General features: G+C 40.4%; 1 pseudogene; it reads right to left on the bottom strand.

Annotated features, from left to right (window-relative positions):
• Nucleotides 1–5,682: 5,682 nt before the first annotated feature.
• LOC148156331 (uncharacterized) lies at nt 5,683–6,583 on the bottom strand (annotated as a pseudogene).
• Nucleotides 6,584–15,209: the final 8,626 nt, after the last annotated feature.

Genomic DNA, 15,209 nt, shown 5'->3' with positions numbered 1-15,209 from the left:
ATGCCTTTTACCTTGTTATATTCTCTTAGTGAATATAATTACGTGAAATAAATTGCCTTTCAATTCTAATTTGTTGAATTTGTATGTGTATAAATAACCTCTTATATTTACTTCTACACAGAATAGAGCCTCCAACGTTTGGTTTGGGATCATGTTATTTTCATACTGGAGGAGAAGGACCTTTCAGATCTCAGCAACTCTCTCATCCGATGGAGCTGCTGCAAGAACATACTGACCCTTTAACAGGGGTCCTCAAATCCAGGAATCGATATCTGATGTCCTGCAACATTTAGATATGCCTTGGTCCAACACACTTGAATCAAAAATGATTTGACTCAGGTGTGTTAAAAGAGAGACATCTAAAATTTGGAGGACACCGACCCTCCTGAACTGGAGTTGTACAACTTTCAGTCAATTGCAATCACAATTACTTGCATACAGTGCAGTATGTGTAAACAGGACTTGTGGTGAGGTAGATACGGAGTTTGCATGGTGTGTTTACTTTAAAACCGTATTGATGACCATTTGTTGAAAGTCAATCACAAACATATGCCCATAGTGGTCAAAATAGTTTGACCACTATTTCTATAGTGGTCAAAGGGTTATGGCAGAAAAAAAGTTTATCACAAATATATTAACAGAGGCATCGTTTGGTTTATACTTTAGAAAGAAGATGACAAAAATGTTTTCTGAATTAACTTTACACCTCACTGCTCAGAATTAGAATTAGAATAACTACAAACTTAGAATCCAGAAATACTTAACAGGAACAGTCACTACTTAATTACTTTTATATTACTACTTTTTAGAAACTAACTACTCACTTTACACCAGAAAAGGATTTAGATTAGTCATTTTGCTTTTTCTTTCCTTTGGTTTGTTATTTTGTTTGTATTTCCTTTTAACTCATATTAAACACTTTGAATTGCCTTGTAGCTGAAAATGTGATATATATATAAAATTACCTTACACCTTACCTTACTGCTCACGAAGGACATATTTAAGATTACCCCTAATCTTTGAGCCTATTTAATAAAATAGGCTCAAAGATTTACATGGATGGTTGCACAGCCACCTGAAGTTAACAATTAAATGTCTTAAAAATGACATGAATGTTCAGACATTAACTAATCAATTAACAACAGAAACGACCGTAAAGTTGTGTATTGAAAGAAGACCAAGGCTGGTAGACACACCATAATGTCTACCAGAACGTTAACCATTAACTACTGTAGTGTCTTGGAAGGCAGACGCTGTGGTCCGGTGAACTGCACAATTGTAAATTTGAGGTCGGTGTGGAACCTCCCAGGATCTTAGCTGTTGCAAGTTGTCTGAAGATGTAAGGAAAAGGATAAATAGACTTTAGTGTTAGAAAATATGTTTATTTTCCTGTACAGCTGATGCACTGACAAACCTGACTTTGAAGGAAAATTACTGAACCTGAAAATTGCTCGTATCTTTACAGTGTAGATGTAGACATTTTTACTTTTATGTCAATCAAATGTGTATGCATTAAATATTTTGCTGTCAAGGCTATTTATTTTTTCCAGTGGTGCTTAAAAAATTGACAATGCAAAAAATGTCTTGTCCTGTGGAAATATAAACAATCTGAATATATTTTACCATCTAAATTAATCAACTTACAATAAAGACAAATACGAATACCAGATTTGTCCTGGTTTGCAGATGAAGTACACATTTGCTCAAGGGGGCCTATTAAAATGGGTCTTTGTGCATTTCACACAGATCCAGACACAAATACAGTTGCATCTGAAGATTCTGGGGACCTTGTGAACATTAGTCTAAGTCATTATTTATACTGAGAACATAAATAAGGAAAATACCTTTCAGTTTGTTCTGGTGAATAAGGTCTAGCAGTTGCAGATGATGTTCCTGGCTGGTCCAGGAACATCAAAATATGGCTTTAGTGACGGTGACCAACATCCAGCTATATTACCTGATCAAAGGTAATATCACTGTAAATATCTGATCAAGGATTAATTGGTAAATTAACTGTAGTTAAAAGTGTTTTCTACTCTTATCTGATACATGTGCTCTATTTACCCAAACACAATGTAAATTTATATCTAGAGATGTATGTCTATAGAGGTATTGATGGGACAGATGTAGAATAAATAATGGGAGACATGCATGAAAACATTAACACAGAAACTCCAACTTTTGTGTTTGCCACCATGCAGTGCTAGCATTAAGACATCATAAGCATTATTTGGTGCGGGCCAAAGCTATTTTAACCATATGCATGCACTGCTATCACAGACGGCTTTCTCTGACTGCCTCCACCTGACAATAAAAAAGCACTACAACACTGCAAAAGATTATAGAAATACAAACATTCAGAAATGCAGCCAGCAAAAGGCAGTGAAATCAGGAAGTGTGTATCTGTAGCCTTGAGATATGTGTGCAGTAAGTCCGTGAACCCCATTCAGCCGACTCTCCCAGGCAATAGTCTCTGATACTGTGGTCTTACTGAGCAAGTTCTTGGGAGCACTCTGCTCCACATTTGCAAGGATGTCTTCAGGAAGGGAACGAGGTGTGAAAGAGCATCTTGTTTACATATCAGTTGCAGATGATATGTAAACCAGGAAAACTGAGCCAGCCAAGGCCAACACAGAGGAGCCAGTTCAGTTGGAAACAATATTCTTTAGATTGGGTAGACTTTTAATTTCTATCTGCCCTACAGTCTCACCGGTACATCTCTGTTAATTTCAATCATCCAAATTAGTATGGCCGTTCCCGCCGGTTGGAACTAGCAACTTCTCCAAAATGTTGATTCCATCTCACTGGTGAGATCCAGAGCCTGCAGCTGGTTTCCGAATCTCAGCAAGATTCGCATCCAGCTTACGGCTCTGGTCCCACAGCATGTTAGTCTGAGTATTTGCTAGTCAGTCAAATCCATCATACTGATCAGGCAGCTTGACAAGGGTCAAAACGACTGCCAACATGTTCTGAATTTGTTAATAAGCCATGTATCCACCAACTCCAAATAGTAAAAATCTTATGAATCCAAATAAATACAGATCCTCCGCATCTTCCAGGGATAACATGGACAGACAAAAATTTTTGTAAACATCCCACGAGTCCAAAATGTATCCTGATGGGTATGTCCCTGCAGGACAAGCAGACTCTCCTTTGCCCAGTCTTCCTGTGGAGAAAATTTGATCAATTGCATTGAGAGACCAGCTGACCAGATCCATAAGTTGTAGATTCAAATTATGGAATCTACAACTTCCATAAATGCAAAGTGAGGCTCCAAAAAAGCAGCACAAGACAGCAGAGCAGAGTGGGGAGGGAGCAGAGGGAAAAGCATCCGCCTTCACTGAGAGCTAGAAGAAACTGTTTAATTTTCTGAAGATTTCTTACCATTCACATTCTGTGTCCCCTCACTGAAGCAAGACCACTGCAGTGCAGTTTGGGGAACAGTTCTGAGAGAGTCAGAGTCTTCCACCTTAGTCAGCTCTAACCAATAAGGACACGTCTTACATCATTCGTCTTTAGGCCCTGCCCACTATGTTCATGTTTCCAGCAATCAACTCTTTCAGTTCAACCAAAAAAAGGGAGCATCAAAACCAAAAGCTTGAGAATTACAACCAAAGATTTCTGACATTTACAAATGAGTTTGTTTTGCAAATAGTGTGTTTCACTTCATGAGATAAAAATGAGTGATTTAATAAACATTTTTTTCTTTATAAAAAAAAACAAAACATTACAATTCCAAAAGTTTTGATCACAATTGTATTTATTTTTTGAGATTAGCTTTTGTGAAACAAATTTGCCTCCATATTAAAGGGAGTTTTTCTGTTGAATTGATTTGGAAGTGTTTGAAGTGATAAAAGAACCACAAGAGTTAATCACAGATGAGTAGGAACAGCTGGGAAGACCTGGCAGGGAGAGGGAAAGATAAGATATCAAAGCTCAGAGAAGGGGAAATTAACTGATTCTACTCAGCAAACAGAAACCCTAATCTAAGGAAATCCAAAGTACACACAATGAGAATAAAGTACACAAGGAAAGATTTAAAATGACACAATATAAGCAAATAAAGAAATTATCAAAAAACACATTTAAAAAAATCTTTAACCGAGGATCATAACACATCAAGTCGTGTCAGTCTGCAGAAAAAATGTAAACAAATTCAGGCCTGGCTCAAAGGCAATGACAAAAATGGAAGACAGACAAGCAGATCTATAGAAATATTAATTTATTTATACAAATATATGACTCTGGGGAAGTAATAAACAGCCATTCTGTAAGGGTTGTGCACAGGGCCAGACTTGGGAAGGTGTGGGCCCTCGGACTTACTTCAATTGTAGCAGGAAATAAGGGAAGACCAACACGGCAGCTGAAAGGTTTGCTTTGAGACAGAAGGGTACTGCTCTTCTCAAACAGTGGTATAAAAGAAAAGACAGGCTTTGTGGATGTCCTGCTAGAAATGTCCTTTTCTGCTTTCCTTGCATTCGTTTTTCAATGTGTGGCATTGTGTGGAGTCAGATGGGATCTTATGACTTAAAGAATTTCCAAAGAAGCCTCACCAAGCACCAGCAGTCAACCACTCATATTTAAAATCAGGTCTATGGAGTAAAAATGGTTTCAAAATATATGTGCGTGTGTAAAAATATCTGTGCGTGTGTAATACTGGATTTGTAAACCTTAAAAATGAAATAAACCTATGCCTATAAATATTGAAAAAGTACACACACAAAACTGCATTTACACACAGATCCGGTTACGAGTGCACAAGTATTTCTGAGACTCATTTCACGCTTCAGGGATGTAACAAGGCAGCCTTTTGCGGTTGGATTTTACAGTGAGGAAGAATAGTTGAGGCAGAGTCAGGTGGAAAGAGCAGTGGGTTTATTCTTCTCACTGCATCAACACACACAATCATTTCACAGGTGAAACTGCAGGCTTAAATAGTCTCAGCTGTGTTGGACCCAACCACCTCCAATTCATAGGGGGATCTCACTTAACCAATCTCCACCTATTTAAATAAAATACATTTTACTAAATATAAACATTTAAATTTACTTTCACCGTCCACCTCTTGTTGAAGGACAGCTCCAAGTCCCACTCCTGAAGCGTCTGTAAGATGAATGGCTTAGTGAAGTCTGGTGTGTTGAACTGGATGAGTACATACTGCTTGCTTGAGGTCCTCGAATGCTCGATCACAGTCTTCTGTCCAACACACTTTGTTGGGGGCTGCACCCTTTGTTAGATGGTTCAGTACAGCTGATCGTTCTGCAAAAGAAGGTATAAATTTCCGGTACCAGAACACCAAACCCAGAAATCCTCTCACTTCCCTCTTTGTAGTTGGAACTGGGAAGGACTGGATTGCATCCATTATCCCAACTTCACCTGGAACTTCTTGAAAGAGCTGAGGCTCCAAGAGAGGTTTGATTTTTTCCTGCCAAGTAGGGGAGAGATGAGAAATGTCAGCCAAAGCACAGTCTGACATGGTAGTTGGAAAGAATTTCTCAGTCACCTCCTCATCTTTAACTGCTCTCACAAATAACTCCTGGTGCACTGGCTCTTGTTGGCTGTGGAACTCTTTCAACAAGTTGATATGAAAGGTCTGATGCTTATTAGCTCTTTCTGGCATGTACAGTTCATAAACCACTTTACTCACTTGTTTGGTGATCTCATATGGTCCATGCCATTTTGTCAGCAGCTTGTTGTCGCTGGTAGGAAGCAATAACAGAACCTTCTGTCTCTGGCCTTCTGATCGTACCACGTCTTTTGATGTTGAGCTGCTTTCATGTTGTCCTGTGCAAAAGATGCCATTTCCTGCAATTGCTCTCTCATGTTGATGACATATGCTGCACTGTTTTCACCCTCTGGCTTATCATCTTCCCAACAGTCCTTCAGTAGATCCAGCGAACCTCTCACTTGACGCCCATATAACAGTTCAAAGGGTGAGAAACCTGTGGACACTTGTGGAACCTCCCAGTAAGCAAATAACAGGTACGGCACATAAAGTTCACGTGGCGTCTCACCTGATTCAATCTTCAGGGATTTGAAGCGGCGTCGATAAGTGTCAGCAGTGATTTCATATTTTGCCAGAATTGCCTCTTTCACTTTGTCATAGTTCTGAGTCAGCCATATCCATTAGAACATAGGCTGTGCTGGCCTTGCCGGCCAGCAGAGGGACAAGACGAACCGCCCACTCATCTCTTGACCACCGACACACCTGGGCCATCCTCTCGAACGTAGTCAGAAAATGCTCAATGTCATCATCAGTGGATAAAGGAAGAAATCTTGGCTCAATTATGGACCTGGAACCATGAGCCACCTGGACATCACCACCATCTGATTCTTCTGATTCACCTGCATGTGCTTCAGATGTCCTGGGTCGAGCTTTTGTACTTGATACCTCATGTTTTTCCAGTACAGCATGCACTTGAAGCTGCATTTGTTGAAATTGATGCTGTATGCTCTTCCACCTTTGCTCCTGGCAGGAAAAATCTTTATCAATCTTCAGGTCTCTAGCCACTTGAGACCGCATAATAGAGTTCACCATCACCGCCAGTTCCTCCAACTTATATTCAGGGTTGGTCGTTGCCATGGCCTCCATTTCACAGGAAGCTCAAGCTCCTTCGTCAGGCTCACCCTCTTGGCCTGGCTTTTCACCACCTCTGGTCATCATCTTCTCACCGTGGCATGAATGGCAAACATCTGACACCACTTGTAACAAGGCAGCCTTTTGCGGTTGGATTTTACAGTGAGGAAGAATAGTTGAGGCAGAGTCAGGTGGAAATATTAGAGAATTGAAGGGTGGCTAAACTCTTAAATATATAGCTAAAAGAAATAACGCACGGAGATGTAGTTCTTGCTGCTAGGCCATAGGCGAGCCAGAGATTTATTACACTACCACGGATTCCTCATTACAGTTTCATCAGTTCAATACTCAAAAATCTTCCAAAGTCTCAACAAAAAAGCTCCCCGTATTCTAAAGATTGACCTTTTTTATACATTCTCATTCTCACTGATGTGAGTTGGAAAGTTTCAACCAATGGCGTTGCTACCCTTGATTTGCGTAAAGATTCTGGCGTGCCTTATACCTCATGAACTCAACATCTGCTCCATTTTAGAATTGCTGAATAGGACAATTTATCTCAAATTGTTGTTCTTATCTTTTCCAAACAGAGATCCTTTCCAAGTCATTTTTTTGGTTCCATTTGCGCTTTGCACGCAAATGGAAGGAAAGGAGTCGGTCAGGTCGACCTAGTGACGTGCCAAAATCCTTTTCACAAAAACAACTCCTTCAATAGTATTTCCGCTCTTACAGAAACAACAGTGGGTTTATTCTTCTCACAGCATCAACACACACACTCAATCATTTCACAGGTGAAACTGCAGGCTTAAATGCTCTCAGCTGTGACAGACCCAACCACCTCCTATTCATAGGGGGATTTCACTTAACCAATCTCCACCTATTTAAATAAAATACATTTTACTAAATATAAACATTTAAATTTACTTTTTATAAATATTTTATGTTTTATCTTGCACCAAATGAAACACACCACAAAAAACCCATAAACAATTCTCTCCCCACACTTTTCAATGGCCTCTCCTGGAACCTATTAATGGTGTCTGGACCCCCGGGGTAGTATTTGTCCAAACACCCCAGAGGACACAGAAAAGACAGGTGAGTCACTTAATATCAGCACTCCACACTTAACAGATTATGCACAAACATTTGCTCAGTTTGTATGCAGGTCCCGGATCAAGAAATCCACTAAACTAAAAAAAAATAAGTAGATAAATAATAAAATAAAATAGATAAATAAACAAACAGATGAACAATAAATAAATTAAAGAAATATGTGTAGTTATGTGTCTGTGTATAAATAAACTATGAGGTGAAGCTGAATTAGGTGCAGCTTGAGTTCAGCAATCTGACGGCTGAAGGGAAGAACCTGTTCCTGAGCCTGGTGGTCTTGCTCTGGATGCTCCTCAGCCTCTGTGTGTGTGTGTGTGTGCTATAATAATAATAATAATAATAATAATAATAATAATAATAATAATATTGCACACAGACAATAAGCTGTCTGTGTGCAAGATGAGTGGAGTCCTTCATGAGGGCCCTCCTCCTGCATCGTGCTGTGTAGAGGTCTGAAGTGGAGGGAAGGTGCTCCCCAGTCCTCTGTGCAGCCTTGACCACCCGCTGTAGAGCCGTCCTCTCAGCAGCAGTGCAGCTGCTGTGCCACACGGTGATGCAGGTGCAGAGAACGCTCTCCACCACACAACGATAGAAGCTCCTCAGGACTGAGTTCCCACACCTTCCTGAGGAAGTACAGATGCTGGTGAGCCTTCCTGACCAGACTGGAGGTGTTGGTACTCCAGGTGAGGTCACTGGATACAGGCACACCCAGGTACCTGTAGCTGGAGATCACCTCCACAACTGCTTCTCCGGGGCTGAAGAGGATCCTTGTCCCTTCTAAAATTCACCACCATCTCCTTGATCTTCTTCACGTTGATGCAGAGGTTATTGTCTCTGCACCACTGCATCAGGTGTTCCACCTCCTTTCTGTATTTGGACTCATCACTGTTCGTTATGCGTCATCTGCAAACTTCACTATATGGGGTGTCTTGCTGAGCAGTCATGCGTCAGCAGAGTGAAGAGAAGGAGGCTCAGCACGCAGCCCTGCGGTGAGCCAGTGATGGAGGAGGAGATGTTGTGGATCCTGACAGACTGAGGTCTGTTGGTCAGGAAGTCCAGAATCCAGTTACCCAGTGTGGAACTCAGTCCAAGAGAGGAAAGCTTCTGCACCAGGGTCTATGGGATGATGGTGTTGAAGACTGAGGAGAAATCCAGAAAGAGCAGACGGATTGTTGAGATACTTTACCAAGGTCGAGAAAGAGTCACATACTGTTAGACAAAAGGCCCATAGTAAAGAGTTACATTTTTGATTCTGTTAGACACTAAGGCTCATTCCTCAGAGAAACAGAAACTTATCAGGGATACAAAGACATGGTGTGATTTCAGTCCATATAATCAGCTGCCCTCCTCCTTCTCCTCAGACGCTGCCCAGACATTTTTTTTAGAATCTCTTCTCGAATGTAATGGTAAAACGTCTCCTTTCAGCGCTGAAAGTGAATAAAATAAGTAAAGTCTGAATGATTTTCTTGGCTGATTTTATGTTCCATGTGTCTACAAATTATGATTCATCGATCAGGATTTTAGATGTTCCCCTTCTTCAGCACACATGATTTCAATTGATGACTGATTAACAGTCATCAATTGACTGTTGATGTCAACCCTAAACCCTTATTCCACTTATGGGGGAGACGTCTTGTTATAAGTCAAAACAATCTGCCAGTGCAACCAGCACTCTTCATGAATATTAAGGAATTATTGACTAATAACAGGCTCCTTTATATTCAAAACTACAAAAGAAAAGTAAGTTTTTTGTGATTTTGAGGGCAAATAAATCCTGATGCTGATTTACAGCATTAAATATAAAATCTAACAGGTATTATCTTAGGTTTCTAGGTGTGTCTAACTTCTCTTTCTTGCTGAATTATTGATATAAAACTCTTATATTGTCAATGTGAAAGAACTAAAACGATGGAGATCAAGAGTTTTAAGTAGTTGTAATGTTTTGGCTCATCAGTGTTTGTTTGGTATTTTGAATTCCCGCATATTTACATGATATGCGCGCATGGCTTGTCTCTGGGACTTTTGGTGCTGAATTGCAATCATCTGAATGGGGTGTGTTGAAGCAGGAAAACATCCAAAACATGCAGATCAGTGTGCCTTGAGGACCAGGGTTGGGAAGCACTGCACTAAATCATTGCTCTAACAATGGTGGGGGGGGGGGTCTAAAAATTAAATCTTGTTTTTTTTTCTTAGATTAATGGCAGATTTATTTCATTCTTTGTTTATTTTGCCTTTTTATATTGATATTGTTTAACACAGTGGCTGGCTTTCTTCATGATTTCTTTGGGGAGGGGGGCAATTCTAGACTATGTATGTATGTATATATATGCAACCTTATCTACCTACAAAATTCTAAAAATCAGCCACTGTCCCCTTTTTTCTCTGCCATGAGAGACAGGTCCATCCACCAGGTCAACTCTCCATTGATTTGCATGGTTTACAACACTCACCCAGTGGTTGCCAACTTAGTGACTTTTTCACTATATTTTTTCTCATGTCATAAATTGAAATAGGAAACAATCTCCTACTGTTAGCTATAATCTTTAAAAACCTTATTATCATTACTGCTGTTTTCATTGTTTTGCACTCTTCAGTGGCAACAATTTAGCACTTTACATCATTTATTCATGTGCCACATCTATTGATCAATTTTTGTGTGTGCTTCCTGCTTCTGCTTAATCAGAGCAGACAGTCTGGCTTGGCACCTCATCTCCAAAACATAGGACTACGGGGTGTGGATGGTATGTTGTTTTATTGAAGGGGGAAGGGACCAAAAGGCTGTCCTTTTGTATTGTGATGGGGGAAGGAAAGAAAGTATGAATGGTCGAGAACATCCTATGTGCTGAATAAACAGCCCTTCACACAAATGTCTTTAAGTAGCTTGGATATTCCCTTTATCTCTCCATAGAAAGCCTTTGCACTGAACCCACTTTTTTGTTTTTTTGTCTTTTATGCTAGTTCATGTAGCCAGTCAGACGCTCTGTGGCATCCCATGGCAGTAAATTTTATAGAGCAATTTTCAGTCTAACAAATTCTCTGGGACTGGGTTGGAACTATGGGAGTAGGTCCTCTGTAGACATGATGGTATGCAGAATATGATTTCTCAAAATATGGACTGATATAGTTCTCTGGAGAAACCCAATGAGATTCTGGATAACTTCTGATTGTGTGTTGTAAATGGGGTGTGCTCCATAATGGATCTCAATAGGGAACACTCCATGAATGAAGGAGGAACCTGTTCTTTTATAATAGGAGTGAATTGGTAGTTGTCTCTAAACAATCTGCTCTCCGTATGGTTAGTTCTCTCCACATTACATCTGGTTTCGACTAGGTGCATCCTAGTCCTTTGGTTGCATCCACTAAATAGTGAGGTTGTGTGAGCTTCTCACCAGCCTGCCTGCTCTCCAGGTTTAATTTAAAATTTGCTTGCATGTTTTGTTTTGCTGTTTTGTTCATTATTCGTTTGCATTGCATGTTTGTCTTTGTTTATTATTGTTTGGTTTACAGTGCTTTTTCTTTTTTCTTTTGCTTTTTTTTGTTAAAAAAAAGTTAATGGGAAACCATTAACTGTGGTCACAATGGTGACCACAGGCACCACTGTGTTGAAGAGGTAATGTGATATCTATGTATATGTATGCTATGCTAATGTGTGTAACATACATGCATACATACTATATATATATATATATATATATATATATATATATATATATATATATATATATATATATATATATATATATATATATATATATATATAAAAAATCCCCTTCTCACCCTCTGCGGGTGGTGTCTCTCTCTCTCTCTCTCTCTCTCTCTCTCTCTCTCTCTCTCTCTCTCTCATCCTCTGAGCTCGGGTCCTCTACCAGAGGCCTGGGAGCTTGAGGGTTCTCCTCCAGTATCTTGGCTGTGCCTAGAACTGCACATTTCTGGACTGAAATGTCTGATGTGTTTTCTGGGATCTGTTTTAGCCACTGCTCCAGTTTGGGGGTGACTGCCCCGAGGGCCCCGATGACCACAGGCACCACTGTGGTCTTCACCTTCCACGCCTTTCCCAGTTCCTCTCTGAGGCCCTGGTATTTCTCCAGTTTCTTGTGCTTCTTTTTCCTGATGTTGTAGTCACTTGGTATTGCTACATCCACCACAACGGCTTTCCTCTGTTGTTTATCCACCACCACAATCAGGGTCGCAACTATATATTATTCAGGTGGATGCGAACACATAAATCTGCACACCCCAGCCCCCGAAGGAAGGTACGTGAAGGTGAAGGAGCACACACGCTACATTTCTCAGGTGGATGCCTACACAACATACGCTCGCTCTACCAAAAAACACTGTACATTATATAGATAAGCTAGATTATGTAAAATCAGTTTATATATTAAATGTTTTTTAACCATTTTACTGGTGATGTACAGACACGAGGAACATACTCCCATCGATACACATCGATGTACATATACATATATCCACCAGTTCTGTGATGTCGTCATGGAGGAGTGGAAAAGCATTGGATGAACTGGTGAACTCCATACCCAGGGGAGTTAAGGCAGTTTTGGTAAATAATGGTGGTCACACAAAATATTGACACTTAAGGAACTTTCACTAAGGGGTGTACTCACTTTTATTGCCAGTAGTTTAGACATTAATGGCTTTATATAGAGTTATTTTGTGGGAAGAATAAATTTACACTGTTAGCTAGACAAAGACTACTTTTTATTGTGTCAAAGTGTCAGTGTTGTGGTACTCGAAATTGGTCTTGGTCTCAAGACCGGTCTTAAGACCATTTTTTGATGGTCTTGGTCTTGTCTCGGACTCGACCGCATTTGGTCTCGGTCTTGTCTTGGTCTCGGGCGCTGAGGACTCGGCATTTTATTTCAAGACCGGTCGAGACCGCAACTGTGAAAATACCACTAAACGTGCAGCACACTGTCCAGTTTATTTGTTAACATCTTTGTTTTCAGCGGATGCAAAACGCACCGATTAAAATCCAAGCAACTACGTGTTTCTGTTACTCCCCTCTCCCCCTCCCCTTCCCACCTTTCACTCGCACGCGGCGCTCTGAGACATGCGCAGTGGTTTTCTCTCAGCGGCAGAAAATGTTTGTCTAATCGTCAGTAATGGAATATCGCTGCATAAATCATAAGAAATCCGATGGCCACAGCTAACTCAGCAGCGCTTCGCTTTCACAAACGGTGGAGACGACGTCTAACTTTTTTCGTCACTTAGAAAAGTAGCCCAAAGAAGGTAAGATCCGTTGACGTGATGTTAGCAAAGCTAGCTGTATAGACACACATTAGCATTGTGATGAAAAAAAGTTGTCACTCACTGCGCTGAATTATTGTGCGGAGATGTTGACTGACTTGTCGCATATATGGGACAACGGCGTTGTGTCCAAAAGTCTGCAATATAGTGATGTGACATTCAGGAACAGTACGATTCATCTGCTCGTCTCTTTACTTATTAGATAGGACTGGAGTGTCGCTGAGAGCCGTTGTTCTATCAGATAGCCATACGCTGTCAGAATAGCATACATGCAGTGAGTACCATGCCTGCGCATGCGCAATAAGAAGTCCGACCGCCAGAGGAGTTGTCAGTTCACCATACGCAGCAAGTTATGACGAAAATAAGTCATTAAATTGTTTTCAATGATAACTATATAGATATACATGTGTTGTCATGGTTTCAAAGTTTATTTAAAGCAGGGTCTGGCTGCAGCTGGAGTCAACTACAACACACGCCCGTGTAAAACTCACTTTACCCCTAAGTCAGGATGCCATACAACTGTTAATAACAAAGTGTATGACGATCTACATCATGATTCTGTGTTGCTGATTAAATGAAATCTTATGGTAATGATGTGTCTGACAGATATAGCCAGTGTTCTATCAGATTACCATACGCTGTCAGGATAGCATACATGCAGTGAGTACCATGCCAGCGCATGCACATTAAGTCCGACCGTCAGTGGAGTTGTCAGTATACGCAACAAGTTATGACGAAAATAAGTCATTAAATTGTTTATAATATGACATAATATGATAACTAGGTAGATATACATGCATTGTCATGGTTTGAAAGTGTATTTAAAGCAGGTCTGGCTGCAGCTGGATGCCATACAACTGTTAATAACTGTTAATAATGATCTACGTCATGATTCTATGTTGCTGATTAAATAAAATCATATGGTTATGACAGCGTATGCATGTCTGAGCTAAGCGTACGACTATCTGACAACGTATGACAGAACACCGTGAGTTCGTGTTAAGCGTATGATGATCTGACCTAACAGAACATCCATTCTTTGTTCTTGTAATGCTCTGTGTACACTGCATCATTATTTTATTTAATTATGTACGTTGATATTTAAATTAACAAATAACTAAAACACAAGAACGAAAGAGCACGCAGAGCATGCACATTGCTCTTTGATTGTTTTTGTTCAAAGTGGCAGCTGTAATGTCTGCCATGGTGTCAGACTACCTGGCTTCATGTACTGGGATAGAGAGTGAAAACAGTCACGATGAGCGCCTTCTGCTTGGTTACTTCTTGCTTGTTGCTCCTTGGTCAGTGATCATAGTTGAGCGTTATTTACCGTCAGGGCATTACCTCAATTGCTATGTTTAATGGTGCAGACAGTGGTGGTTTCTTATATGAGCAAAATGGGCAAATGTCCAGGGTGTTATGTTTTTAGGGATGGCACGAGACCATCACACATTTTAGCACAGAAATGGAATATTTAATATTGGTAAAATGTATTAAGTATTTAATATCTAGGTGTTTTTATGGGAATATGGATCTTTCAGATTATTTTGAGAAGCAATTCCAATCATATTTTACATTTTATTGTGTCATGTAGGACGTGCCGCTGGTCTTGGTCTTGTCTTGGTCTCGGGTTAGGTGGTCTTGAACACAAGACTGCAAAGTGTCTTTTTTTCAGTGTTGTCCCGTTGTGGTGGATGTAGCAATACCAAGTGATTACAACATCAGGAAAAAGGAGCACGAGAAACTGGAGAAATACCAGGGCCTCAGAGAGGAACTGGGAAAGGCCTGGAAGGTGAAGACCACAGTGGTGCCTGTGGTCATCGGGGCCCTCAGGGCAGTCACCCCTAAACTGGAGCAGTGGCTAAAACAGATCCCAGAAACAACATCAGACATCTCAGTCCAGAAATATGCAGTTCTAGGCACAGCCAAGATACTGGAGAAGAACCCTCAAGCTCCCAGGCCTCTGGTAGAGGACCCGAGCTCAGAGGATGAGAGAGAGAGAGAGAGACCACCTGCCGAGGGTGAGAAGGGGATTATATATATATATATATATATATAATTATTATATATATATATATATATATATATATATATATATATATATATATATATATATAATCCCCTTCTCACCCTCTGAGGTGAGAGGTGGTCTCTTTCATCCTCTGAGCTCGGGTCCTCTACCAGAGGCCTGGGAGCTTGAGGGTTCTGCGCAGTATCTTGGCTGTGCCTAGAACTGCACATTTCTGGACTGAGATGTCTG

This window comes from Poecilia mexicana, unplaced genomic scaffold (assembly GCF_051168715.1).
Source record: "Poecilia mexicana isolate PSO_F unplaced genomic scaffold, ASM5116871v1 scaffold_11, whole genome shotgun sequence".
NCBI lineage: Eukaryota > Metazoa > Chordata > Actinopteri > Cyprinodontiformes > Poeciliidae > Poecilia > Poecilia mexicana.
The sequence above is the reverse complement of the archived record's forward strand: the minus strand, read 5'-3'. Positions and strand labels throughout refer to the sequence as shown.